We start from the raw sequence: 26515 nt of genomic DNA, 5'->3' as shown, positions 1-26515 counted from the left end.
TGTCGGAGCTGGAGGATGGGGTCTCCACCTGTACAAAATTTCTAGTAATTCTTCATTTTCTTTGGGCTGACCGCTGGCATCCTTGGCAGTGTCTCAACACACGTGAGAACTCGGGATCTCCTAGAGCTAATGCTCATTTTACAGGAAGTTTTATTAGAGTGAATGTAAAGCAAAAGCTGACCAAAAGCCTTATTTGTGTATCTGATTTCTTTATTCAATTCATTTTGAACCAGAATAGAGTCCAAATTTTATTTAAAAACTTAGTGTTGATTGAAATTTCCATTGCAGATTTAGGCAGCTTGGGTTTCTATTTTGATCAGTCCCCGGAAAAGCTGATTTTACTTCAAAGCATCTCTGACTCTTGGAGGAGCAGGAAGCTGGTGCCCTATTAATAGAGAGCAGAATCCAGCATCACTGAGGCGTGCCTGATTCGCCAGCAGTCCTGACATATCTGGCTGTATCTGACCTCCTTTCTCTCTGTCTCAGCACGGCTTTCACCATCACAGGTGCAGTACCCAAACTGTGTGTGTGGTCTTTGTGGTCCACAAGAAGTACCTGCCTGCCTTGCCCCTGTCAGATGGGAACCCCATCCCTGCCTTGCACTTGACCACTGCCATGAGGAGGTGGGAGCATGTGAAGGAGTTGACAGCAGGAAGTACAAATGCTTATATCCAGTACTTCAAAATACCACCTGAACTTCTATCTTTTGTCAAGGAAGGGAATAGGAGGAAAAGGAATGGAAGCAAGGAAAGTAGTCACAGAGACTAGAGAAATGGAAAGCTGGGGGGACAGAAAAAGACCTTTCTAGAAAGGCCATGGTCAGCCTGACCCTTGCTGCCCCTGGGCTTCTTTCCAGCCCCAAAACCTTCAGCTACTCTCAGCTTCCCACCTGCATCTCCCACCACAGACCTTATTTCTTATCTTCAGTCCCAAGCCTTGCTAATTACCAAGGTTTGGTCAGACCCAGCTTTCTCCAAATCCCTTCCTCCTATGTTCTCTCTGCTGTTACTGCAAAAGTTGAATTTGGTTTCCCCAGGGATAACAGCATTTACGTGGAGGAAGAAATGGGATTTAGCCTTGTCTTCCAAGACCTCTTAAGCTGGCTCTGCAAACAGTAAGGAACATGCAAACAGAACATTAAAGGTAACAAAGGGAAGGATAATTTTAAAGTAAAATAGAAGTGAGTAGTCTCAAAAGACAAAGCATTGCAAATACTTGCATCTCCTAGTGGAAAGATGAAAGCAAGGAGAAAAGAGGGTGAAGGAATGTTAGTTCTGACACTCCCTCAGTCCTGCAGCTGTTTCCATATGAAAACTATTTTAGGATCACAAAAGTCTACAGAGAGCAAGACAGGTATTTGTAAAGGAGCTTCCTTGCTACTAGCTGTAGAAAGTAGGGTGGCTTTCTGTGTGGTGTCTGAGGGAAGTAGACCAGCCTTGGGAAAAGTCCTAGGTAAGTGCTTGTTTTTAAAGGATTTACTGATATTTTTCTCTTAAGTTTCTGAAATGGTGAAAGATTTCTCATTCATACTTTTGCTAAAAGTGGCGAGTAAAGGAAGGTGCAAGTTTCTGAAGAACTATTTCTAGGTTTTTTCCTCAGTAGGAGACACTGTTCTCAGCATGTTTTTCTGTCCTATCTTCAACTTAGGAGTTAGTGCTTTCCTTGCTGAGTTACAAATCATGCTGGTTTTTGTTATGATACTTTCAAATAAGACTGTGGTTCCTCCTGTGCTTCAGCTCAATGTAGTCTCACTGGCTGGTGTTCAAAGTACAGTGTGCTGTGCTCACTTGTGATGCTCAGGTGTTCTCGGCTCTTTGCAATTCATTCTGCAGTTCCTTCTGCTCCAGCTCAATGTGCTAATCCAGACATTTTCTGGCTAACGTTCTGAGAATGGTGGATGGTAACTTGTACTTCCACTGTGAAAGGGACTTTGTTGTCAAAACTGGCAAATAGTCATATAAATGCTATGCTTTCAGAGAAATTAACTTCCTGTCTTCCTGATATTCCTTTTTAATCTTTTTTCCTTTTTTTCTTCTACCTATAAGCATCAAGTTCATGTTGAAAGGACCGTAGTCCATCTCTGAACTCTTAGTAGAATCAGTGCTGAGGTGCAAAGAAAATCTGAGGGAAGGTCAGCAAAATGGTGAGGGTGTTAGAAAATCTGTTTATGAAGTGAATCTAAAGAGGTTCGCGCATTTCAGTGAATCAGAAACAGACTGAGGGATAACTTGATCATTCCATATAAGTACCTATATTTGGAAGATGTAGACACCTTTTCCTGAACAATTTTTCTGTGGAAGAGCTGCTGTCTAGTCCTTGCCAGTTCCCTGAATTTAATCTTGGTAAGAGAGATGGTGTTGCAGGTATTTGAGTAGTGCAAATAGAGGAGCAGATCAGCAGAGGAGAGCTTCACTTGCAGCATTAAAAGGAAAAAAAAGGAGATGAAAACAATATCTTTGTTTGGTGGATTTTTTTAGCAGTAAGATTGTGTGTGGACTCAGCAAACACTTCCTGGTACAAGGATCCCTTCATTCATTGCTGTCTTTGTGGATATTCAGGAAAGAAAGGTTTCTTTTCATGGAATAGAGTGCTGTGATTCCTGTTGGGCCACAGCCTGCAGAACGGATGTCAAAATTCCTTCTTGCTTGCTAGTAAGGGTTTTTCCCTGCTTGAGGGACTTGTTCACCTGTTTGTTTAGCTCTTATATTCTGTGAAATATCATGGTCAGCAGAGCTCTGGATAGGGGATCTAAACCCCCGTGGATGGGGCTGATTACATAATGCCCAAAGTCAGAATGATGTGTGGGATCAAATGATGAAGACCTTAAGGCTTTGTTTGCTTTCCTTTGCAAAATAGGACACAAATTACCTTTTCTAGACATCAAAATGTTGAATTGCCTTTTCCAGATGTGCCTCAACAACTGATCACGGAACTGTGGGGTCTGATAGTGTCACCAGCCCTTCCAGCTCTTTCTGATAAACAGGCAGTGGTGCAGGCTCTTGAATCAACCTTTCAAAAGTTTGAAAACTGGGCTTTGTGGGCAATGTGCAACACCCTGGCACAGGTAGGAAAAGGTGGTCTATCAGACCACTGTTGACACTTAAGACAGTGTCACATGGGAAATATGAATCCAATGTGAAAGGGCTTAATTTCCAAGTGTCAGATTATTCACAAACACTAAGAGGGCAAATTAAGGACAGATACTAGGAAGAAATTCTTTACTGTGAGGGTGGTGAGTTACTGGAACAGGTTGCCCAGGAAGGGTACTAATGCCCTATCCCTGGCAATGTCCAAGACCAGGTTGGATAAGGCCTTGTGCAATCTGGCCTAGTGGGAGGTGTCCCTGTCCATGGCAGGAAGGTTGGAACTAGATGATCCTTAAGGTCCCCTTCCAACCCTTAATGTTCTATGATTCCCTGTGTAAGATGTAGAGTTTGGTACTAACTTTCAGAATGAGGGGCAGCAAGTACTGCTGGTAGTTTGCTTGTACTTGGAAAAACAGGGATCTCCTGTAGGTTATGTATGTATCATAGCTGCAGACCCTACAGAGAGAAAATTGAAAGATGAAGCATAGTCTCCCTTCTGTAATGAATGACTTCTATGCTAGATCAAATTTAGTGTTTTCAACTTTTTGAGTGTGCACGAGTCAGTAGGTGAAATACATGTCTGAGGAGCCCTAGAAGGAAACTGGAATCTGGATTTGTACTGAGCCATTTTTGTCAGTTCATCCTTAAAGATTAAAAGCAAAAGTTTATTATTGTAATTCTGATTCTTTCTTTAGCCCAGCAGCCAGGGAAAAGGGTATACAATGTTTTGGTCATTTTATTTCAAAGCTGCCTAAAGGGCCTGATTGTAGCCTGTTAGCTGGTTTAAACTGGTTTTCTTGTGTGAGGTCTGTTGCAAACAGGTCACTAACTTGTATTGCTAAAAGCTCTTGACAGGGAGCAGTGGCCCTCACCCAGCCCATCCCACTCTAGTCTAGCATGGGTTGTCACAGTTGTGCTTGGTCAGTCTCCTCACTCCAGGGACTGCAGAGGAAACTTGTGTTTCTGAGTTAAGCTGCTGTGAATAATGTCCAAGCTGGATGGCTGGAATTTCTGCAAGAGGATGCTATGAATACTTGTCTTTATGTAGCACTGGCATATCCGTTCAGGAGGGCCTTGAATGGAGCATCTATACTGATTTAACTGCTTTTCACATCTGTTGGAGGCTGTATGTGTGTACCCTTTCAGGTCAAGAAAAATGATTTTGTAGAAACCTTGCTGTTAAAATGACTTGCTGCTCAGGATTAAAAACCAGAACTATTCCATTTTCCACTCCTGACAAGGATCTCTAAGTCTCTACGAGCACAAATACTCAGAAAGACTATCTCATTCTTTCCAGGGAGCTGTAGTGTCTTTGACAAATTGCAGGGTTTTTTCCTTTAAATAAAGCCCTGGGGTGCTTTGCAAGATGCTCTTGGTTCTGATTCACCATCTGAGTGTGTTTGTATGTGCAGGGGGAATGAGGTTGTGTTGCACGTAGCCCTAGAGGCCTCATTAAATTGTGATGTGTGGTGTCACATTTCAAACTCACAGTTCTTGCTGTCCCTAGCTTAAAACTTGATGCAAATGATGAGTAACAATGGTCCAGAAGCTGTCTTGACAAAAAAAAAGTGCATACCAATGTATGAAATGATCTGAAATATCCACTTGTTCTGTGTCCTTGGGTTTTCAATTGCTCAACTCCAAGACCATTGCACTTGAGTTGTCAGAGGTGTGACATGCCCTTTACCCCCCTCCAAAACACAAAGCTTTAGAACCAAGTAAGCACTTTGGAAAATGCTCTTTGTGACTAATGTACGAGTGGCTGGGATATGTTTCGCAATGTCTTTACACTCTCGTTTGTGTTTCCTCAGGAAATCTATCCGTGCTGTTTTGATGAAGGTCAGCATCTGTTTGTACTCATTTAACTAAAAGAAATGTATCGAGAAGGTCAGCAGCTCTCTTAGACCTGAGAGAATAATTAGCAATAAATTATTCTACTGCACAATTGTATTTTTTCCCTATTTGTTAATTATCTTCAGTCAACTTATAAAATGCATCAGCACTAAAAGAATTATTCACAAATAACTACTTGACAAATAGTTTGAAAGGGTGCTGGCAGGTACTATGGAGATGGCATGTTCCCTGCCTGGAAGAAGGCCAAGAGGGTCACAGCATGGTGGAAAATGGGCAGGACACACGCTATTGGGCTAATCTTGGTGTGGAGAAGAGGTTCCTCTTGGCCATGCACAGTTTCTGTTCCTTTCAGGTCCGAGGTGCACTCCTGATACCCCCAACAAATCCCCAGGTAGGCAGCAGCAGAGTAGTCTTGAGATTTTAGAGAATGCAAGTTGCCATTTGTTTGCTCAGAAGAAAAAACTTTAGTTGGAGTGTGTTAATATTGAGCTCTCAAGACCAGCAAACTGAAACAAATCATCCCTGTGACAGGAAGAAGTTGGTGTTATTTCAGAGAGGTCACAGTAGTGTGAAATGGCTTCAAATGGTGACTCAGTCAAGTCGTGATTTATTTTTTTTCCTTTTTTTTAGCAAATGTGTTCTGTATGTACTTCTGCCCCTTTGGTGCTGAGCCTAAAAATATGCATGAAAAAAGATGGAAGAACAATGTGCTGATGGTGTTTTGGTGAACGTTTGTCTTGTAAAAATCTGAGTCGAGATGTAGGATTTGCACCACAAAGTATTAAATTATCTTCTTCACGTGTCAGCAATTTTCTCATGAATGAGAACTGTTGGAAGAATCTGTCTACGTCAAATTCAGGTCCAACTCTGTTCTTGTGTGAAACACTAATATAAGCCAGGAATATTAATGGTTGCTGATCTGTGCATTCAGTATACTACTTTTAAATTAGGACAAGCAAGCTGTTCTTATAGTTACTTAATAGGTTTAAGTGATGCAATTTCTGACTTAACAGTACCTCAGAGGGGAAAATAAGTCTACAATAAAACACTACTTCATTCAGAATTTGTTATTGTGCAATGGGACTTATGGGTAACATCTTTGTGGAGTCTGCCTGACTGTTTTAAAGCTCATGATTTTGTGTAACTGGATGCAGTAACTTGTTGACTTTTTCTGTCCTTGTGTTTGTCCTTTTTCTAGGAGTATCTAAAAGTGTTGACCCAAAGGCCGCTTTCTATAGTGGTAAAAGATAAGCCTGTCGCTATCTAGATTAGTCTTTAAACTTCAGGGGCATAACTCAAGGAGGACAGAGATGTAATGTTAATGAAATGAGCTCAAGTACTGGCAATCAAGATAATTCCTCAGGATATGTTTGATTGAGTATTATGCTGGCTAGTAAATAACCCTCCACCTGCACTGATTTCTTTTAAAATTTGTTTGCATAGTTCATGCTTAAGTGGATTTAAGATATCTTCAGAATAATCTTGACATGAAGAGGCTGCCAGAGGACAAGAACAGTCTTTCCTCATTGGTTTACTTGTTTCACAGCTTGGAGAATCACAGCTAATTGATACTGTTTCCATTTAATTACACATAATTTTTCTGTTTTGCTACCCAGTGAGCCAGGAGAAGAAAACAATACTCTGTCTACATGCAAATCTTCCAATCAACAATTTAAAACCTTTATGCTCCTAAATTTGTTCTTTTTATTTCAAAATGAAAATGTATGTGCTTGGGCAGGTTCTTACAATTTTTCATCAACTGGGGTTACTGTCACTGATGTTCAGACCTGTAATTTAGTGCAAGAAGCTTCCCCCTCCCATTTGCTGTACACTGGGGCTCAGGGTCAACATTCAGGCCTGGTGTCAGTGTTCCCAGGTCCCATCTTTATGGGAGGAGGCATCCCACAAAGAGTAGATGTTCTGGTCCATGTGCTTCTTGTGCTTAGAACTAAGCCCCCTTTCATGCTGTCACGTCTCACCTTCAACCCTGTGCAGGAATGGCTGTACCTGTGTTTTGGTGAATGCTGTGGTGCAGGCACCTGGAATGTTGCATTGATTGCACTGGTTTAGTGAAAGGTGCTGAGGCAAAGACTGAATATAGACGGATAGGGTGGGGAAGTGGTGGGGAAGTTAGAGGCCTCAGAGGAGAGTTTTTAAAATTGATACTCCAAGGTAAAAGCCAATGGGAGTTTCCTGTGGACTTGGACGGAGCCCTTGGGTGAAGAATTTTTGCATGGACGAGGGGAATGTTGCTGGAGCCAGGCAGGAAAGATGTGTGTGTGTCCAGTGCCTCTTGGCAGTAGAGTCAGCAGACGCCTATCCAAAGCTTTTGGAAAGAAAACAGGAAATGCTGTAGGGAGCAGGAAAGGGGGAAGGCTAAAAAGTATTTTTAGTAGAGAACTGCCCATATTTCCATGGATGATGGCAAAGCCTTCCTGGTCTAGTTTGGAAAAGTAAATACTGGCTGTGGGAACAGTGCTCCAGATGCACTGAATCTGCTTTCCTAATGTTGGTGGGCTCAACCCTGTGGACCAGAGGCTTATGTTTGGTTATCTAGATGCTTCAGATGGCACAAGGCTGATTTTTGCCTTGCCATGCCTTTTTCTTTAGCCGGACAGCAAGTAGGCTCCCTGAGCCAAACTAGGCAATTTGTGTCCCAAGCAAGCCTTACTGACTTGTACTGCAACTTTATGATGAAGACCTGAAAGCTGATCCTACAATGTGACAAAAATATGGAGAGTTTTAAAGAAACCATTGTATAATGTCAGCTGTGCTTTTTCATGAGAAACTTTTTCAGCACAAGTGGAGCGTTGAGTCCAGTTGTTTGGATGAAGGATGGGGTCTCCTGGCACTTTATTGAAGAGAGATGGGAAGCCACCAGGTGCTGTGGGCCAGCTGCTCTCAGTGGGGCTGTACTGTGTGGGACCTTTCCAGCTCCCATGGCCAGGACGCCCTTTTGCCCTGGAGACTGTGGCAGCTCTCATCTCTTTTCTTTCCTTCCCCTTCTCTTTTAAATTCTTGCAAACCCATCTGTTTGTACCAGGGCTGGTGACTAATGTAATAACTCTTATTAGGTCAAAATAGCTGAAATCATATGGCAGTTACACATGCACGCTCACATGCACACAGAAGAGTTGTTCCCCCTGCGCCCCCCTTTTCCCATCTCTGGAACAAAACATTCCCTCACTGTTCTGAGGGCTGGAGCAGCTGCCCAGCTGGCAGGAGCAGAGATGTTAATGCTGTCAGTGAAAGGATGAGTCACTTTGCAAAAGTTATTCAGGAGGGTCACCCTTCTTGTCCCCTTTCCCCTCCAGCCACTGATCCTTTTGGGTTCATCACATGCTGGAGGTCTCCATTGGCTGCTGCCCGCAGAGAGCACAATGAAGGCTTGTCAGGGCAAGAAGGCTCCTGATGAGAGTTGTAAAAATGAGTAGCCCCGTGTTTGACTTATCTGTTAGTGTCCTGAAAAAAACTTCTGCCTCTCTTGGAAGCATGTGATAGTAGCTCCAATGCTGCCCTTTTCTTTATTTCTATGTGTGATGTGTTGTTTTTTTTTTTTCTTTTCTTTTTTATTTTAGTTTTTTTTTTTAAAGCTAATTAGAAGGGAGTTCCCAGTGTGCGAGAGGAAACGAGAAGTAAAAGATGTAAGGAGAACCAAAAACTGTAATACAACTTCCTTTTGGTTCTTATTTTTTTGGAAATAGGTCACTAAAAATCTGCCTCCTTCCTAGGAAAAAACAGTTCTTTTAAGGTTTTTGGAGGATACAGAGCTCTTCTAAAACCTGTCTCCAGCTGAGACCCCTTTCATGACCTGAATCTTCTCCTCAACCCATAAGATTGGGACTAATGTTTGCTGCCTCTCCAAACTCCAGTGGGACTGGAGTGCCCCAGGAGCCAAATCTGGTACAAACACTACTTTCTCCCTCAGTCAGAGCTTAGCAATGTGCTCCCAAGTCAGCACCAGGATTGTCATAGGCCAAACTTGTCTTGTTTACTTTCTCAACTGGGAAAAGTTCTGACTTTTGTGAAGGTAGCATTTGAAAGAAAGCTGGAGGCCAGCTCCTGTGAAGGCTGGTATTGGTGTAGTCATTATAGTTTTGCTTATTAGGTAGGTTCTGATAAAATAAAGGTCTGTTCATCCTGAGTATTTGCTATGCTTTTCAATTCTCTCTCTTAACCTGGAATTGCTGAGTGGTTGCCATGGCTGTGCCAGTGCACTCTCACATGCATGCAGTAATGGAGACCAAGCCCTGCAGTTCCCCTTCCACAGACCATGGCCCTTCAGGCACAAAGTTGTACTGAACAGGCATGGTGTCCTCTGCATGGCCTAAACCACCTTAGGTGAGGATGCCACCCTGCAGAGTTCTGGTTATTAATGCTAAAACTAAGATGTTGCTGGGGTCATGCTGATGAGGTGGGACCGGAAGTTGTTCTAGCCTCTTCTGTGATTTTTCAGTGTGTAAAGTAAGCATGTGCATGACATGCATGGATCATCTTCTGTGTCCTTCTCCTTGAGTCTATGGGACCTGTGAGAGGCTGAAAACTTTCTATCACTTCTTAATGTCACTGGTTTCTCTGTCTCCTAATGTGTGTCAGCAAGTCTGCTAGAAGTTGCATTGGCTGCTAAGAGGTTTCAGTTTCCTTGATTCCTTGATCCTCACTTTCCTGTCATTGGTTTGGAAATTATAAGAACATTTTTAAAATTTAGTAGAGGGAGAAAGAAGAAAAAAAAAAACAAAAAAAAATTTTTGAGACGATTCCAGGCATCCTTGATGACAATAGTTCTGGCTGGATAGAGGAATAAAATTCTAAATCAAATCTTTTGTTGCTTTTAACACTTAAAATGTTTTGACACTTCTCATCATTCCTTTAGAAATGTTTCTCATCACTTCTTAAGTGATCTGCTTGTGACAGACAGCCATGCAGTCCCTTTCAGGCTGTGCCACAAACGGAGAAGCGCTGGCTCACAGTACTGATGTGGTAGAGACTTCCACTGATAGCCAGTTGCATATTCCCTTCTGAGCACCCTATGCCCTTGCTGGAACAGCTAAATCTAGCTGGTTAATCCCACAATTATATATATATATTTTTTTTACTCTAGATGATCTGATGCTGATATAAAAAAAAAAAAAAGTTATTTATTTCTAAAAGCCAGGACAGTGTGCATAAGCTAGAAAAGTGTGCATGTGTGTGCATGTGTATGTGTTTTCCTCCTTTTCTTCCCTCAGTGCAGCTTTCCCCTGGTGTACAAAGGTAGCTGTTTAATTTGGTAGATAACTTGAAATTCTGGTGTTTGAAAATGGCAGGCAATCTAGTTAAGCAAACTTGTATACTTAAGTGGGAAACAATGGTCTTTTGATGGCATTTAAATTAATATATTTTTAAGATAATATGTTCCCTTCCTCGCTACCACCCTGGAAAGATATCTGTAAGCTGACCATGAAATTACAAGTGACTAAGTGTGCTGATAGAAAAAATACAAACCCAGAAAACTCATCAGTGACAAACCAGCCTCATGTCATTTAGTGGGTGTCTAATTGGCCCCATGTAAAATACCAAATTAAGCCTGAATAGTCAGATTAGAGGACTTAAATAGCCTCTACCAGAAGTTTATTCTGTTCTCCGATATTTTTGTCCTATTTTCAACCTTTATAAAGGTGACACATCCCTGCTCAGCGTTACTGGCTGCGTATTGTCAGTCTGGAGTACTGGCGCTCCATCTGTGAGCTCCAGCTAGCAGCAGGTACTGTAAATCATAGAGATTCATGACAAGGCTGTGAAGTTTTCTGAAGGACAAATCGCAGCCTCTGTGTAGAAAATTACTGTATCTAGTAACCAGGAGTGGCTCTCGGTTTGTTAAACGCTGCTGGGTTGTGTTTGGTGATGCTTTAACCATTCTGAGTCAAATGCACAGAAACCACAAGCACATTCTTGTATGTCTTGAATCCCATCTTTAACTCCCATCTTCCTCATGCATTCACTTTCACACTCATGCGTGTGCTTGTTGCCTCCAGAAGAACTGAGCTGAAATGGAGCATTGGGCTATTCCAAGGTTTCTTTTTAAATTTGGGAATGGAGGAGGCTGAGTCACCCAAAAGCATGTGTCCCCATGCTGCTACAGGCTGTACTGGCTTGGATAGGAGGGACCAAAGTGCAGTGAGTCCAGTACCTAAATAGCCATAGTCTGGAAGTCTTCCAGTCTATGATGACATAGGCTGCTTTGTGGTGATGTCCTTGGAGACTCAGCTTGGCTAGTTTAGAAGCAGGTACAATTTCTATTCAGATGTATACCTTTTGTACAGGTTTTTGGACCTGTTCTTCCAAATATTGTGGGTCTTGGGGTGTCCTATGGGATGCCAGTAGATGAGTGCTCCCAGATGGTGGAGACTGGTGGTAGGAGCTTTTGGGATTTAGGAGGAAGCTAATGCTGACCAACAGGGTGAAAAATATTAAGCAAAGGGACCTGCTAAGAGGATGAGCCAGCAGCAGCCTGAAGTAAGTAGTTGTCCTTGTAGGACGTGGTGGAAGAATACTTAATGCAGATAATTGCTTGTGAATCAAATGCAGCAAAGCCCAGTCCATGCGAACTCTACAGCGCTGATGGTCAGTGCTGACCCTACGTGTTACGTGTGGGACTGCCAGTGCTGGTGGTCAAGGTGGGAAGAAGGGGTGTGACAGGGAAGGGGGAAGCCTTGGGGGCTCTCTGTACAGCCTCTGATTGTGCAACCCTGCTCCATCTCCTTGACTTCAGATGGTGTGCAGAGACACCCTTGGACTAATATGGATGTACTCAACAACCATCTGCAGGGAACTGTGCCTGGAGAAACTGCCCTGGCACATCCCTCAGTACCTCCCTGGGACATCTGTGCGTGCCTAGCTTCATCCTCTGTATTTCCAGCTCTTCACATGAATTCTTGAGGGAGACGAGAAGTGAAGCTATTCCTAGAAATTCCACTGCAGTTACATGTCTTTTTTCCTTAACTGGCGGACTCGTCCTTGCTTCTTTTTGGTGCCAATGCTAACACGTCTTTTGGCTGTTAAGGGTAGTTTTTAGACTTGTTTAGAAGAATCTCCTCCCTTTTCCCTGCGTGCCACTTGCTGTGCTCCGGGGAAGGGTGCAGGCCCATGGCTGTTGAGTATTTCAAGTTATAGGCTTTTCAGTCAACACGTTTCTGTCCCAGTAAAAACCTGGGCTCAGCCCAGAGCAGCACTATGGTGCAGGGAACAACAAATGCATTGCAAATGGTTTCTGTGCAGTGCCTGTGCTGTATGGGGCACTCTAAGTAACAAAGCATCATTTTGGCTTTAGGGTATCAGGTTTACAGCCTGGTATGAAGACTGTGCATAAAGCCATGAGAGAAGGGTATGTATGTGTGTTCTTACGTGTCAAATCTCCTTGCCTGGGCTGCCTTGCCATCCTATGCAAGACTTTAATACAAAATATGTTTGTGTCCTTGGTGTGCCTGCCTTGATGCTCTTGAAAACAGGAGAGAGATGTGCTTCCTTTAGGGCTGGCCCTTCTCCAGATTTCCTGGAGCCCCAGATGTGCCCCACAGAGCACCCCTGCCACCACTGAGCACTGCTGTTAATGCTTCTGGCATCAAAATACAGTTGGTGACTTCTGCTTCTTCCTTCCCCCTTGATCATGAAGGGGGAAGTAAGGGGGGGAGGTAAAAAAAAAAAGGGGTAAAAACCCAAAAAGCACATGTGTTGAAGGAGAAAATTTCTGAGCTCAGTTTGGGACCAACCTGCTTTCCACCCTGCTGCCTGGGGGACTGTTTTCCGTGGTGATGCCTTTGGCAGCATGCCTGACAACAGCCATTCTCTTCAGTTTGCTGCTCCTAAAACACACTTTGGGAAAACTGCGTTTCTGAGCCCAGTTCACAGGAGTGTTCTCACTTAGGACAGAATTTAATTGCACACTGGAGTCAAACTGAGATTGAGCGGGACTTGAGTGAAGCTTAAAGAGGGGGAATATACGGTCAAGACCTAGGTCTCATTTGCAGGCTGTAACTGCCCTGTTGCACCAAGCAAGACCTGCAGCTGAGGCTGGCCTGGTCCCTCTCTAGTGTTAGCAGCTGGATACAAGGAGCAAAAATGGAGCTGACTACCCCTGTTAGGGCAGAAGTTAGGATTTTGTTGATCCTGCACCCTGAGTGCATCAGTGATGTGCAGGCAGGAGTGATTATCTCCATCCAGCTGCACAGATCTGTCCCTGGATGCCATCTTAGCTGAGGTGCTGTCTTTGGACCCCCAGATGTGATGCTGGATGGTCTCCAGAGAGAGACCAGAGCTGTGGCTTTTGAGGGGAGAGGATGTAGAATGGGATGGGAGCCCTGCACAGGAACTGTGTTTGGGTTATTGCGGGAATGGGCAATACAAAGTAACCCCTCTTCCTTGTCCTTGTTCCCACAGAGGTTTCATAGAGGGTTTATGCTGTTGACTTCCTTTTCCTACTGCAGCGGGAACTTCAGCCCCCTGGGGACTCTGTGTGTGTGTGTGTGTGTGTGTGTGTGTGTGTGTGTCAGAGATCAAAGGAAGGGTGTGGGAAACATGGTTTCTCCTATATATCCCTGCCTGGGAACCACTCTCACAACGCCTGTTTGCCTCTTATCATCCCAGACCATGAGACATAAACTGCTTTCCTCCAATATGAGAAGCTCCAGCTAGCTTAGGATTCACCCTATGGGCAAAGGGTGAGACTCTGGCTTTGCCCATTGCACAGGTGGGCTTCAGTTGGGGTGGCTCATTGCCAAGGACAGGGAGCTTTGAAATGGTGTTTTCTGGTTTTGGCATCTGGTATCAGAAATGTATTGTGGTCAAAACAAGTAGTTTTCAGAGGAGTAAGCCCAAGAAAGCTGTCTAGCAAACTTGTCCGCTTCTGTGGGGCTTTATTCTTAGTTTCAAAAAGTCGAAGAAAAGTAAGTATGCACCTCACACAACTCTGGTTGGAGAAAGCATGCAATTCCACCCATGAAGCAGTGTTTCCTAAAATAACAGCTTCGGGAACCTCTGCAATCTGTTTCCCTGTCTCTTACCCTTTTACAAGAACTGAGGAGTCTTTCAGCATTGTGAAGCCAGGCTGTGAAATAGCAACCAGAACAAGAGTGCCTCAGTCTCTCACACTCTATCTGGGGACCTACTGGGCTATTATTAGCAGGGGATACCAAATACATTCTGTAAATATTTGAAAACCGCTGTGAAGACACATGCTCTTTTATGAGCCCCACAATCATTAAACCCAGGCAAAATGCAACGGAAGAGCCAGAGAAGTTCACACTTATCACCCCATTTTGTTCTTGTCTGTGTAAGGAAATGCACTTGTGTGCCTCTTGGGTCAAGGCTGAAAATTCTGTCCCTAATTCTTGGCAGAGAGGGTTTACTTGCAAGTGGAGATTGGACAGCTGGGCTCCTGAGCCACTGGGCTGGCACGTGGTGGTCTCCTGGCACAGAAATCGTGTGCTGGGGTCTGGGAGCTGGTCTGAAGGGTCACCAGGCTCCTCCAGCGTACTGCGAGGTGCCTAACTTTTGGGGAAGGGGGGGATTTCCTTATAGCTCTTGTCCTCTCCCGGAGCAGGAGTGACCCGCAATCTCGGTTTCCATCGCTAGAGGGAGGAAAACTACACGGAATTATCACCCTTCCTGCTCTCTGCTCTGTCCATCCACTCCAGGCAGGAGAGCAGATGCTCTTAGAACCTAATAGGTGAGGAACAGGTAGAATTCTAGTAGGTGGGCTGTTTTCCTTCGACAGAATTTAATGAAAAAAACCAAACCCAATCTTTAACAAAAGCAGTAGCAACTTTTTTGTATTCTTGAAGCAGTGCACCACTGACACCTATTCTTTTTTATTTGAATGCATAGCAAATTGAAATTAATTTAGGAGAAAGATGATGACAATTTCAACATAGGAATGGGAACATGGTTGTAAAGACAACATGATCCCATGGGAAGTACTAGAGAACAATTTCCCTTTGCTTTCAGAACCTATTTTGTGAAACCTGGTAGCTCTTTACCAATCTGCCCTAGACTTGTGATTGTGAAAATTAGCTAACGTCAGCTTTGTCACCAGAATGGCACTGAGTAGCTACGCTGGTTTTACTTTCATCTGTGATTAAGGGGACCATCCATTTTCCCTATAAGATTTGGATGGGTTAAAGTAGGCACATCAGAATGAGCTACTGGCCTTGTAAGAAGAAAACAAAGGGTGCATCTCTGCCCTAGAGTTTTTTATGATGGCCATGGTCATAGCACTGTGCCATATGATGCTGCAGGCAAAGGTGTTGCCAGCTCTTGGAAGATACGCTTTTGAGGGGGTGCTCTTGAGGGTTGACAGTAGACTGGTTGTTTTTTTTAATAATGTTTAAAATGAATGAAAAAAGGTAAGATAATTCATTGCAGCATGGAAATAATAGTAATAAAAATAGTAAGTAAAATAATAATAAAAATAGGAAGCAAAACTGACCAAGAATGAATGTGACCATAGCCTGTCTGTTGCTCAAGGCTGAACAGACAAAAACCAGAGACACTAACAAGCCAAGAGAAAAGGCACGTGTGGGTTATTGTTTATTTATTTATTTATTTGTATGTTTAAGTACAAGCTATTATATGTTGTTGGTAGTAGTAGAAATCAATCAAAAAATTCAACACTTTTTTTCTTTCATAATGAAAGGAAGCAGGAATGCTGCAGTACTCTAACTCTGGAGAAAATTAAAAGATGGAACTATAATGAGATTCTTAATGTGTGACTCAGCGGTGATCACACTTGTAACTCTCTGGGTCATTATCAGGAGGGGAAAAGGACAGTGTAGAACTGTACTGAATATGCACCCCTCCTTCCTCCCACCTTTATCTTTTGATACAAAAAGAAATGTGCACATCGGCATTGTGCAAAATGTGGCTTCTGGCAGTGAAAACAGCATGAAAGGGCTGAAACAGCAGCAGGTCCCTGTAGGACAGGACAGGGGGGTATTGGGTTGTGCTCCAGGCTCAGCCTTCCTCAGGGAAAGCCTCGTCTGGCTTCAGTGTTGAATGGGACTGGCAGTGGTGGAAAGGAGGCAAATTTCTTCATCCAAAGCCTGTCCAAGCATTGCCGACGCTTGGGAAGAGAGGATGGGATCCAGGAGGGGATGAGTGCCTGAGAGGAGGGTGTGCCAAAAAGATGTGGCTGGCAGTGGAGCAGCTGGCCTCTGCTGCTAACTCAGATTGGCTTGCCCAGGAGGATCCTAATTACAGCACAACTGCTGTCTCCATAATCGCTGCGGCAGGAGCAGCACGGGCCATAAGGCACTGAAAGGGACCTGGATGTGGCAGAGGAAGATTATTAGAGTTACTGTGCTCTGTCCTGGCCATTGAGTTGCACAAAACCTACCAGATGTCACAGAGGAAGAAATGGGTCATCCTTAGCATAGGCTTTTGCAAATAATGTCATTGACTGCTTATATATCAACAATGTGATTGCATAGTGAGGCTGGGTTATGCCTAACTGAGAGTATTCGTGGGGAAAGCTTTGGAAATGCAACGAGTCTGATTGGGCACTGGGGTCTGACTTGCTAAGCAGCAGCTACTTGTGTGGCTGGTGTCTGATGGGAATAACAAAAGATGCTCAGACAACTCCCGGTGAAGGACTGTAGCCGTGTGGGATGCTCCTTGTGTACCAGGAACGCTGGCCCTCACCCACCCGCACCATCCGCTGACAGATGAAATCATCCTTGACACAACTTGGGCCTGGCAATTATCAAGAAAAGCAGCGATGAGCAATAAGAAAACTATGCTTTAGGATGTGACTGTTATTATTTTTTGCTTTCTGGTGTGTTTCCAAGGTCAGCTTCTTCAGATATATTTTGAAATCAAAACAGTAAGCTCAGACAACAAGCATTTGGGGGAATGCATCAAAGCAGATGTGATTTTTGTTGTATGGGCAGTGTGCTGACAATTGGAAGTCACTGCTCATGCCTGTTGCATTTAGGATCTAGGGTAGGAGTTGCTCCCACCACTTCATTTACGGGACAGAAGCATCAAAGATTTTACAATGCTCTTTTTGGAAGTGCTCCCTCAGAAAAGGACTGTGAAATGTTAAACCGCATCTTTGACTTTCAGGCCAAGTGTTTCCTGAGTGGAAAATCTGGTGCTTAGTCCCTAGATGGAAATAAGGGGAGAGGAGTGCAGGTAGAGTGCTATTCCCTGCATCCTCCCACTTGCTTCCCAGCAGAGGAGAGCCCCCGCCTGCTTCCCCACAGGCTGTGCCCGAAGCACACATTTTTCTCTTGCGCCAGACTTTAATCACATGCAATCGCCTTATGGATAGCCAGGGCAGTAATGGTGATCTTAAACATTGCTGGATGCCTCACATTCACTTTATCTAAGTCTGTTCACACTGTTGCAGCTTTTCTTGCTGGTGACGATGTGGCAGAGAAGGACAGAGTGAGAGAGTGAGATAGTGTGGAAGTGGGAGGCCGTGCCAAGGTGACGAGCTATTTTGCATTGGCATCTGATGGTGCTAATCAGGAACCATGTACTTTAGAAGGTGTCTTTTGATAACGTGCTTTTATAATTTAACCCTCCTCATATTTTTGGATATATAATTTGTGTGGGGTTTACAACCTGAATCTGCTTAGGTGCCTCTGGTTTCTGACACAGCAGCAGCCTTTGAATCAGCGAGTGTCTGCTCTTGCTGCTTAATCTCTGAGGCAGCCAATTTGGGGACAGAAGGAGTTTTTACTTTATCTGCTCCAAACACACTTGTACTTTATTCCTTTGTATTGGGAAAACAGGAAAAAAAAAAAAAAAGAAGCAAAAAAAAAGGAAAGAATTGCTGTGTGTGAGAGAGCACGTGTGTGTGTGTTTATATAGTATAGGAGACAGAGACTAAACTGAGCAAGTGTGGGAGGGTGAGAACCTTTATTGTGCAACAAACTGATGGCACCAAATATGCTGCATTTGTTGTGAGTTAAAAGGTTTATACAAAGATTTTCTTAGTAGTGTCTAAGATCTTAATAGGGTAATTAATCTTTCTAAGTGTTACTGCCAGATTATGGGATCAGCTATTACCCCTGGCTACAGAGTACTCCTTTGTGTGTTGCTATGAACAGGACTAAGTGATGAGACTACTCCGTTTGCCAAGCAAAGATATGGTTGCTGCTAGCTTGTTTATGTTTGAAATGTGTTTTCTGGTGCAGTAAGAGAAGGCTGCACCATTTCTTTGGGAATACTGGTGCCCTTTAAAATTAGTCTTATTGGGAGAAGAAGGGGATGAAGTGCTGTAAAATTTCCAGAGCTTTATAGAAAAGTGCATACATACTTTAAGAGGCATAATGGTGAGTTGTCTGGTTTGACAATTTTTTTTTTCAAGTAGGAAAATAAATAGATAGCTAATGTAATTGTAAGAAAGCAGCTGTAGGAATAGATAAAAAGTGGTCTCTACTTAAAAACTTCTGCATGGAATGCAGAAGCCAAACACTTTAGCTGAGGAATTAAAATCCAAGTTGTGTTGCAGCAGGATAGGGTGGGACACAGAGGACGTGGAAGAATTTTCTCAAGAAATAAGCTTTGCTCAATCCTGCTTATTCATAAGAGTGAGTCAAAACTAAAGGTTGTTTTATTTACTAGATAAGGGAACTTTTTTTCCCAGTGACATTGCTGCCAGGGGGGCAGGGAGAAGAGGAAAAAGCAGCATATTACCAAATGGTTGTCAATGTTGAAACAACTGGGTCATTCTGGAGAAGTGTCTGCTTGGCCAAATTTTGACATCTCCTGTACTGCTGAATGAGCAACCTCTGATCAAGGTCAGTATAAACTACTCTGTCCACATCATTTAGCCTGGTCTAGTGAAGTGTGTCATGTTCTTAAGTGATGATAAAGGAAAACACCAGCTCGAGGCTTTAATACATAATATAGCTGTCTTGAACCTAGGATTGCTTTTAAGCCATCCCAGAGGCATCACCTCTAAGTGACTGTTCACGTGTGGGTGAGTGTGTGCTTCATGTGTAGTAGCAACGGTGACACTGTCACGTGTAAAGATGAAGTGCTTTGGGCTGGTTCAAGTTGCTGGCTTTTTCCTAGGCATTGGGTGGGAGGACACACTTACAGGGCGTGTAGGAGGAAACCTTTGCCTTGTGGCTGGAGAGGTGGTCAGTTTGGAGAAAGGTGAGGAAAAGGGTGGTCATGGAGGCTGGATTGGTAGGAGGAGGGGGTGTTGTCACCTTCTGCCTTGCTGGAACACAGTGATGCTTATGGCATGCTGCAAGCCTGATGTTAACAGGGTTCTTCCCTTTATGAGGGCAGGTACCTCATACAGGGTCAGCTGGAGGGTCTAGCAGTGCCCACTCAGCTCTGTGGCCACCATGGGGCTGTGTGCTCTCTTCTTTGTCTGCTCTACAATGGTTTACAGCTGAGCAATGATGAAAAAGAGAAGCTGCAGAACTTTGTTCACCCTCTTCTCAGTCTCAGCAGGAAGTTTACATTTATACAAGGCTTGGAGAATCTTGAAACTGTGCCAAACCACCAAAATAAAGCCATAATGCTACAGCTTGGCATAGTGTTGAAGAAGACTTCCTTAGGGCACACTGTGCGGAATTAGGAAGTAGGGTTGAAGAGGGTGGTCAACCAGGCCTTGTAGATGTTTATTCTAGATGGTGACATGCTCCTGCCTGGCTTGTGCCTAGATTGAGACGGTGAAATGCCAGCACTGCTGTCCTGGTAGGGCTGGTACAATGCTGAGCTGCTCCTGGTGGGCTCATCTGGCTTCCTTTGTGGAAGGTCCTGTTGGCTGGGCTTTTGTTAGGACCCAGGGAGGAGCATGACATTGGGGATGCCTACTTGGTCCAGAGGCTGTGAAGAAAGGAGCTGCTTAGCTGATGGTGGTGGGGTGGAGAAACCGCCAATTCCTCCCACTGGGCTGACTCAGTGGGGCTGTTCATGAGAACAGAAAAGGAGTGTGATACTTATCCCACATCCCTAGGAATCATGATGGTTGAAAGCCCACCATGGCTTTCCAACCTGCTGCAGAGTCATCATGCTTGCTTTGAGTGACTGGAGTATGCCTCCTAGGAATTAAATGTTTGCCTGAAAGCTACAGTGAGCTTCTGGCTCCATCCTGGTGTTGCAGCACATGCAGAGCCTCTCTCCCCACACCTAGCACTGGGATTTGTCACTCTGGAGGGCTACAGAGATGTCCTCTTTTTTTAAGTAGATGTCTTCATTGGTCAAATTACATTTACAGCTTTCTGCATTCAGTATTCGGGATGTAATTTGCTTTACAAATCTCAGTTTGATTCTAGAGGTGATACGCAATGTGAAACGCTAAAAACTCTGAAAGAAAGTCTTTGAAGATAATTACAGCTACCTTACCACAAAGAAGCTCTGAGGGTTATAAGGAAAAAACCCAAACAAATCCCTATTAATGCAGAGTTAAGATGACCCAGTTGTAGCAGAGACCTTTCCAAATGGAAAATTTGAATCCAGGAAGTAGAGAATCAACGTACATGCCAATAAAACATTAACTCTGGCCCCCTGGAGCTGGTACTGCTCACTGGGAATTATCTGCAACCACTCCAGCTGCAGTTACTGTATTAGCTGGAGCAGTATTGAACGGTGGGAGGATTAGCTGGAGTTTGGCAGAGCTTGGAAGGTAAAAGGAAAAACTTTCAGGGTGGGTGAAAAGAGAAGCTGAATGCACGTACCTGTATATGCAGGTGTATATGCAGGTGGGGGAACTTCAGAATTTCACTTCAGCAACGAGATGCAGTAAGGAAACCTATCTAGAAATAGGGATTTAATGGCAAAAGGCATAATATTGACTTACTGATTTAGTGCTGGAGTGTGATGCTGCTGTAGGCTGTGTATCTGGGTGTGGGTTAGATGTGTGTAGCTTCCCTCTGGCACAGTACACCTGCAGTGCAGTTAGCACCAGCACAAGGAAGGTGTTGGATGCTGTCTCACTATGGTCATTGGTGGTCATCCTCCTTTCCTTGCATCTGCAAAGTGTGTTGTTGGGGAACTGAGCTCAAGGAACAGTTGTGCAGCTGAATTTTCTTATTTTCAAAGGATTGCTTATCCAGACTGATACGTATTACTGGGCAGCCCAGCCTCTCTGATAGCAAAGATATTTGTCAGTGAATTTCCTAGGTTTATTCAATAGTAATTGAAATGTTTTTTTTTTAATCTTTTTTTTATTGTTGAAAATAGTGGTGACTTAAGCAGTTGAAGTTAACATAGAGGTTTTTGCTCTCTCTCTCTCTCTCTCTCTCTACATATATATCACAAAAAAGGAAATAGGGTGTCTTATGATTAAGTGGTTGTATGTAACAAAATCAATTCTGTTACTGGGTAATTGAAATAATAGTAACATTTTGAAATGTCTGTGGGCTAGCAGAAGAGGAAAGGAATTCAAAATTGTCGTCTGTCTCCTCAAGTCTTCAATATTTTCTCCTGTGGGGCTACAACATAGGCTGATACATCTCCATCCTGCCTGCCTGCATTTCAGGCAAGGTGTAGTCTGAGTCGGCAGAGATTTCAGACCTCTTTGAAGACTCAAGGTTTTAACAGGACAGGTTTCCCGGCCTGCATGTGAGCCAAGCTGGCCCTCTGATATGTCAGATACCCCTGAACCTCTTCTCTTATCCCTGGTTTTTGGCAAACCCGCAATATGAGGAAAACGTTGCAATGAAGTGTTAACATTATTTCAAGAAGGAGCTAAAAAAAGCCCTTGGGAGAGAAGGGATTTATTAACAAGTCACAGGACTTTGGTATGCCTCAGGCAACATTTTCAAACTGTTGCTCTCCCAAATCAGTCGCTATAATTATACCACTTTCCAAACAGAAAAGGACAACATGGGAAATTCGTCTAATGTAATATCACAGGTCTGAGCCTAGAAGCAGAACAAAATGGGTTATTGTAACATAATAGTAACATAGGTGTGACTGCAGAATAGCGGGTCAAAGCAAACCTTCAGATGAGTAATTATTTCTTACTATCATACTTGTTCTATTTCATCCTTAGGTATTTAATTACACAGTTTTCCTTTTCTCCTGTCCTAATATGCACCACCAGGCAATTTTTTTTCTTTGAGCTTTGGAAACAGTACGACTTGAGTGCTTTATTGGAGCTGCTCTCCTAAAAATAAAACTTTGAACAATTTGAGCAGTGGTAGGACCAGATTTTGTAATTACGGTTCTGTCTGGAGGGTATAAGATGGGTAAGGGTGTCCTTGTGCTGAGTGCTGTACCTTTTGTGTTAAGGCAGGGACTTAAAAGCAATAGAGCTCTCAAGAAAACCACTATATTCTGTGCAACTTGCAGCCCTTGTTCAGAGTTAATTCCATCCTTCAAAATGGGTTAGGTGCAAGTTCTAACAGGATGTTGCCTCAACACTGTCCCTATCTGGGGATGAGAGACTAACTTCTTTGCAAGGATGTTCACTGGCTAAATGTAGTAAATGATGCCTCTGTGTTACTAGCCTGGAAAAATAGGACTCAAGTGTTTTCTTAAAAAACCCCCCAAAATCCCTGCCTGCTTAGGTGCTTACAATGTTCCTGTCATTTTAGTCCTCAAACACCTACTATTCTAACATCTCAGCTGATAGCACAGTGAAAAGTAAATCTCTCTCAAGCATTTTCCTCCCTCTGAGTAAGACCTAATCTAATAATAGTTTGACTCCTACCACCACAATAGCTCTCTTTATAAAATGTGTAGAGGGAGGAGGCTAAAGATTTCGTCTCCTCAGTAGTGATCCCAAACTCCTTGGAAGTAGTATAAGAGTACTGAACTTGGGCCCTGCACTACTTTATTTATCACCCTACAGACCTTTTATAGGCTTAAATGTTTCTCAGATTTGGCTTAAAAAAAATTCAGCAAACCCCAGCAACCAACCCTCCCCAGTAATACATGTCCCTTTTGCCTTTTTTTTTTTTTTTTCCCTCTTGTGTTAATATTTCCCTTGTTAGTGTTTCTGCAGGAGATCTATTTATTCATTTATTTTGTGCTTTTACATCAGCCCTAAATGATCTTCCTATTAGCACAGGAAGCTGGCACCAGCCAGTCTGCAGCCTTTGGATAGTCAACTAATTAAGGGAAAAGCAGGTGTGGATGGATCTATTGAGTCTATAAATAAGTGCCAAAAATTTAAGTTATTGGTCTGTGAGTGTTAACAGGTGGAGCACCATTTTTATACCTTCAATGGAGAGAAAAAGAAGGGTTAGAGGAAATGATTTCTTCCCCCATGATTTAAAAGCTCTTCAGTAGTAAAATATGTCTGTTCTTGAAAAAGAAAAAAAAAAAACAAAACCTTTGTCTTGTGCATGTTTAGTCTTGAAGACAAATAAAGGCAGTGTAGGGGTTCTTACTTTCATTGACCTGTAAGGGGTGATGAAATGGATGGTCTTTAAAGAAATAATTCATATTCTCAGGCTGACACTCAGAAACATAACTCACAAATGACTACAGATGTTAGTGCCTATTGTTCCTTTGCAGTTCTGCTTATAAATAAAACTTTCTCTTCCTTCAGTCAAATGCTCAAAATGTTCTAATCTGCAAAAAGCCTCTTCCCTCAGTGCTGAAGAAAAATATGATCTATTGAGCAAAGTATTATGCAAGGGATTTTGTGTCTAAGAATATATTCTCTCCTCACACTGATTTATCCTCCTCCCCAGTTTCTGTACTGGCTTTCTTCCTTTGTGCTTGATTTTGTAATTTATTCAAACATTTCTAACCAGGGGGCGTTTTTCACCAGGGTGCAGTGGCAAGAGACCACAAAAGCATTTCACAACACGTACAAAATACATTAAAACACTTTCAGGGTAGCATAACATGTGATAGGAAAATGTTAGAATAAAAACATGTAAACCAACCACCTACTAACTCGACTGGTTTCATTAATTTTGATCTGACTGATATGAAAGTCTTCTTCATGGATATGTATTAATCTTTTACGGGCTGTGTATAAATTTAAATGCAAGCAATAAATGAAAGCTTATACTAAAGCTTGCATGTGTCAATCCGGGAAAGGCAAGGTGAGAGGAAAAACCCAGCAGTCAAAACATACGCACTGTTTATATTTTAAAAAACTCTGGGAGCATCTAACCAAGCTAACAGGTGTTGACCTGGAGAAGTAAGGAAGGGGACTTGTGGTCTGAGCTTTTGGGAGGCACCGATGGTTTTAGGGACTTTAATTTCTGAATGTGTGTCGGGAAATCAGAATGGGACACTTGCCTTTCCCCTTTTTTTCTGCCTCTTAAGTGCTTAGAGATGGGGAGGGGAAGGGTTTATGAGGTTAGATTGGTCACTGTGGATCACCTTTTAGTGTCAAGTCTGCTTCTCAGGGCACTCAATCATGTGCACGTGTGACCTCTGCCTTCTAAGCTATAGGATGCTCTGGCTTGGAAAGGGGGATGTTTATATCTTGTTTTTTGCCCCTGGTTCCTCTTTGTATGGTTAATGAGATATTCACTAGAGCAAGGATTGGGACAGGGTAACCAGCTTTCCCAGCTAAGTGTACTAATTAGTCTCTCTTTCTCTGTCTCTTAATGAATTCATACATATTCATTGGGAAGCAGAACAGCTCCAATAGGAGAGAATCAAGGAAAAACTGAATACCCTGCAGCCTACCTGATGGTTATAACTTTCTCCTGATGGTTAGAGAGCATGGCTTAATTTCTTTGAAACAGGTGGAGGGAAGAAAAGTGCTTTTAGCCTCTAGAGTGACTACTCTGACCACTAGACCACTGCAGGCAAGAGTCTGGTCTCCTTTTGCAGCATGTATGTGTGTTCATCCTTATCTTCTTTCACTGCAAGTGCCTTAAATACAAACTTATTTCAAACTGGATCCAAAGAAAAGGTTTGGCTTGCACTTGTTTGCTAGGCAAAATAAATCTTAATTTTAAAAGCTGATCTAGAACAATTAAATATTTTCCTTCCTTATACTGCCCCAGAAATATCCCTTCGGTTTGATAAAGGTACAAAGAATCAGTTACTGATGTGATGTTACCGAAGAGCTTTTTAAAGCACTCAAGCCCTACCCTGCTTTTGTATATAATCCCCAGGAACACTTAGGTCTTGCCATGCAAAAAAATTGTCACCAGAACAGAAATTAATAAAAAAGACTTGAAGATAGGTGAGTAAGCATAGGCAGAGAGTACTGACAAAATCCATCCTGCTGATGTAAAGCTGGCTGTGAAATGGATGCTAAAAATAAACCTCAATTCTAGAAGTCAGTTCTGACAGACCTGGGTCCTGTTTCTCTCTGGAACATAATTTGCCACAATCTGTGGGCTGATGTTGCAGTAAATTAGGTTCGTGATACTTACTGTTAATGAGTCACTGAATAAATACATCTGTATAAATTAGCCCACAATTTGCCTGTTGCAAAAATAAACAGTTTTGATTTCATGTGTGAACAGCATAGCAAGCATTGTAAACATGCAGTTTTACTAGACACTGAAGATGTTAAACTGTGTGAAGAGAAAGTGGTCACGAAGAGGTACTTGAGTGGCATGCGGTGGGATGGAGAGGTTCAACCCTACTCTGCATCCCACTAAGTTGGAATGGGGATGTGTAAGAGAGGGTGGGGCAGGAGGGGTCAGCTTACAGATCTGGAGAATCAAGACCCTGAGGTCTTTAGAGCTATCATCTTGTTTTAAACTGGGTGTCCTCTGTGTCAGCATGAATGAGAACAGCAGCAGTAAATCATGTACCCAAGAGCAGTGTTCAAGACACTGTGTTTTGGTAGCATGGTGGCTTGAGCCTCATTGCACTGGATACTGTGTAAGACCAAAGTAGGAAATGTTCCACTCTCAAAGTATTTTACAGTTCAAGTCTGAGAAGATGTAATAATACTTGGAAGCAAGACAACAAAACCAGTAACAAGGACTTGGGTTTATATAGGCCAGATATTTGCACAGTCACAGTAGATGCTCCCATGCTTCTTGTGTGTGTTTTTAATCTCCAAGTATGGTAGTCCAAGCGTTTTACAAGTTACCAAGTCTAGAAGAACTTGGCTACCTGTTTTTTTCAGTGAAACCTCCTCCACTTTTGAGCAATGACTTCGGTCGAGAATATGTGGAAAGAGAACTTAGTTAAATTCTCAGTCCTTGTGAGCTGAGTACTGTGTTTAGCTTTGGAGCTGTGCTTCAATACAGAGGATAATCATATCATGTCAGTCTCCCTGAAATGGCTGTCTGTATTAAGCTCTGGGTCATTTCCAAGGGTTGCAAGGAGCTGCCTGTCTGCTGGCACTAGACATGTGACCTTAGTGAAATGTCTCCTTCAGTATCTACAGGCTGCGATGTGTCACAATGATACACATTTTTACCTTAACACTCACTCAACAGCAGCTCCATGATGTGACAGTGTTTTTCTAATTCATAGATATCCAAGGAGATTGGATGCCTGTGTAATGTTATGTCTCTTTGCCTGGCTGGTCTGATAAAATGAATATCCTCACACAGAGTCATTAAGCAAGTGGCTTATGATGGCATGCAGGAATAGGAACTTCAGTGCTTTATTCCACCCCTGTCCTGTTGCAGGCATTTCTTCTGGAGATGACTGACCACGCTGTCAATGCAATAGATCTAAAGAATACTTAG

This window comes from Aphelocoma coerulescens, chromosome 2, assembly GCF_041296385.1.
Source record: "Aphelocoma coerulescens isolate FSJ_1873_10779 chromosome 2, UR_Acoe_1.0, whole genome shotgun sequence".
NCBI classification, from domain to species: domain Eukaryota; kingdom Metazoa; phylum Chordata; class Aves; order Passeriformes; family Corvidae; genus Aphelocoma; species Aphelocoma coerulescens.
The sequence above is the reverse complement of the archived record's forward strand: the minus strand, read 5'-3'. Positions refer to the sequence as shown.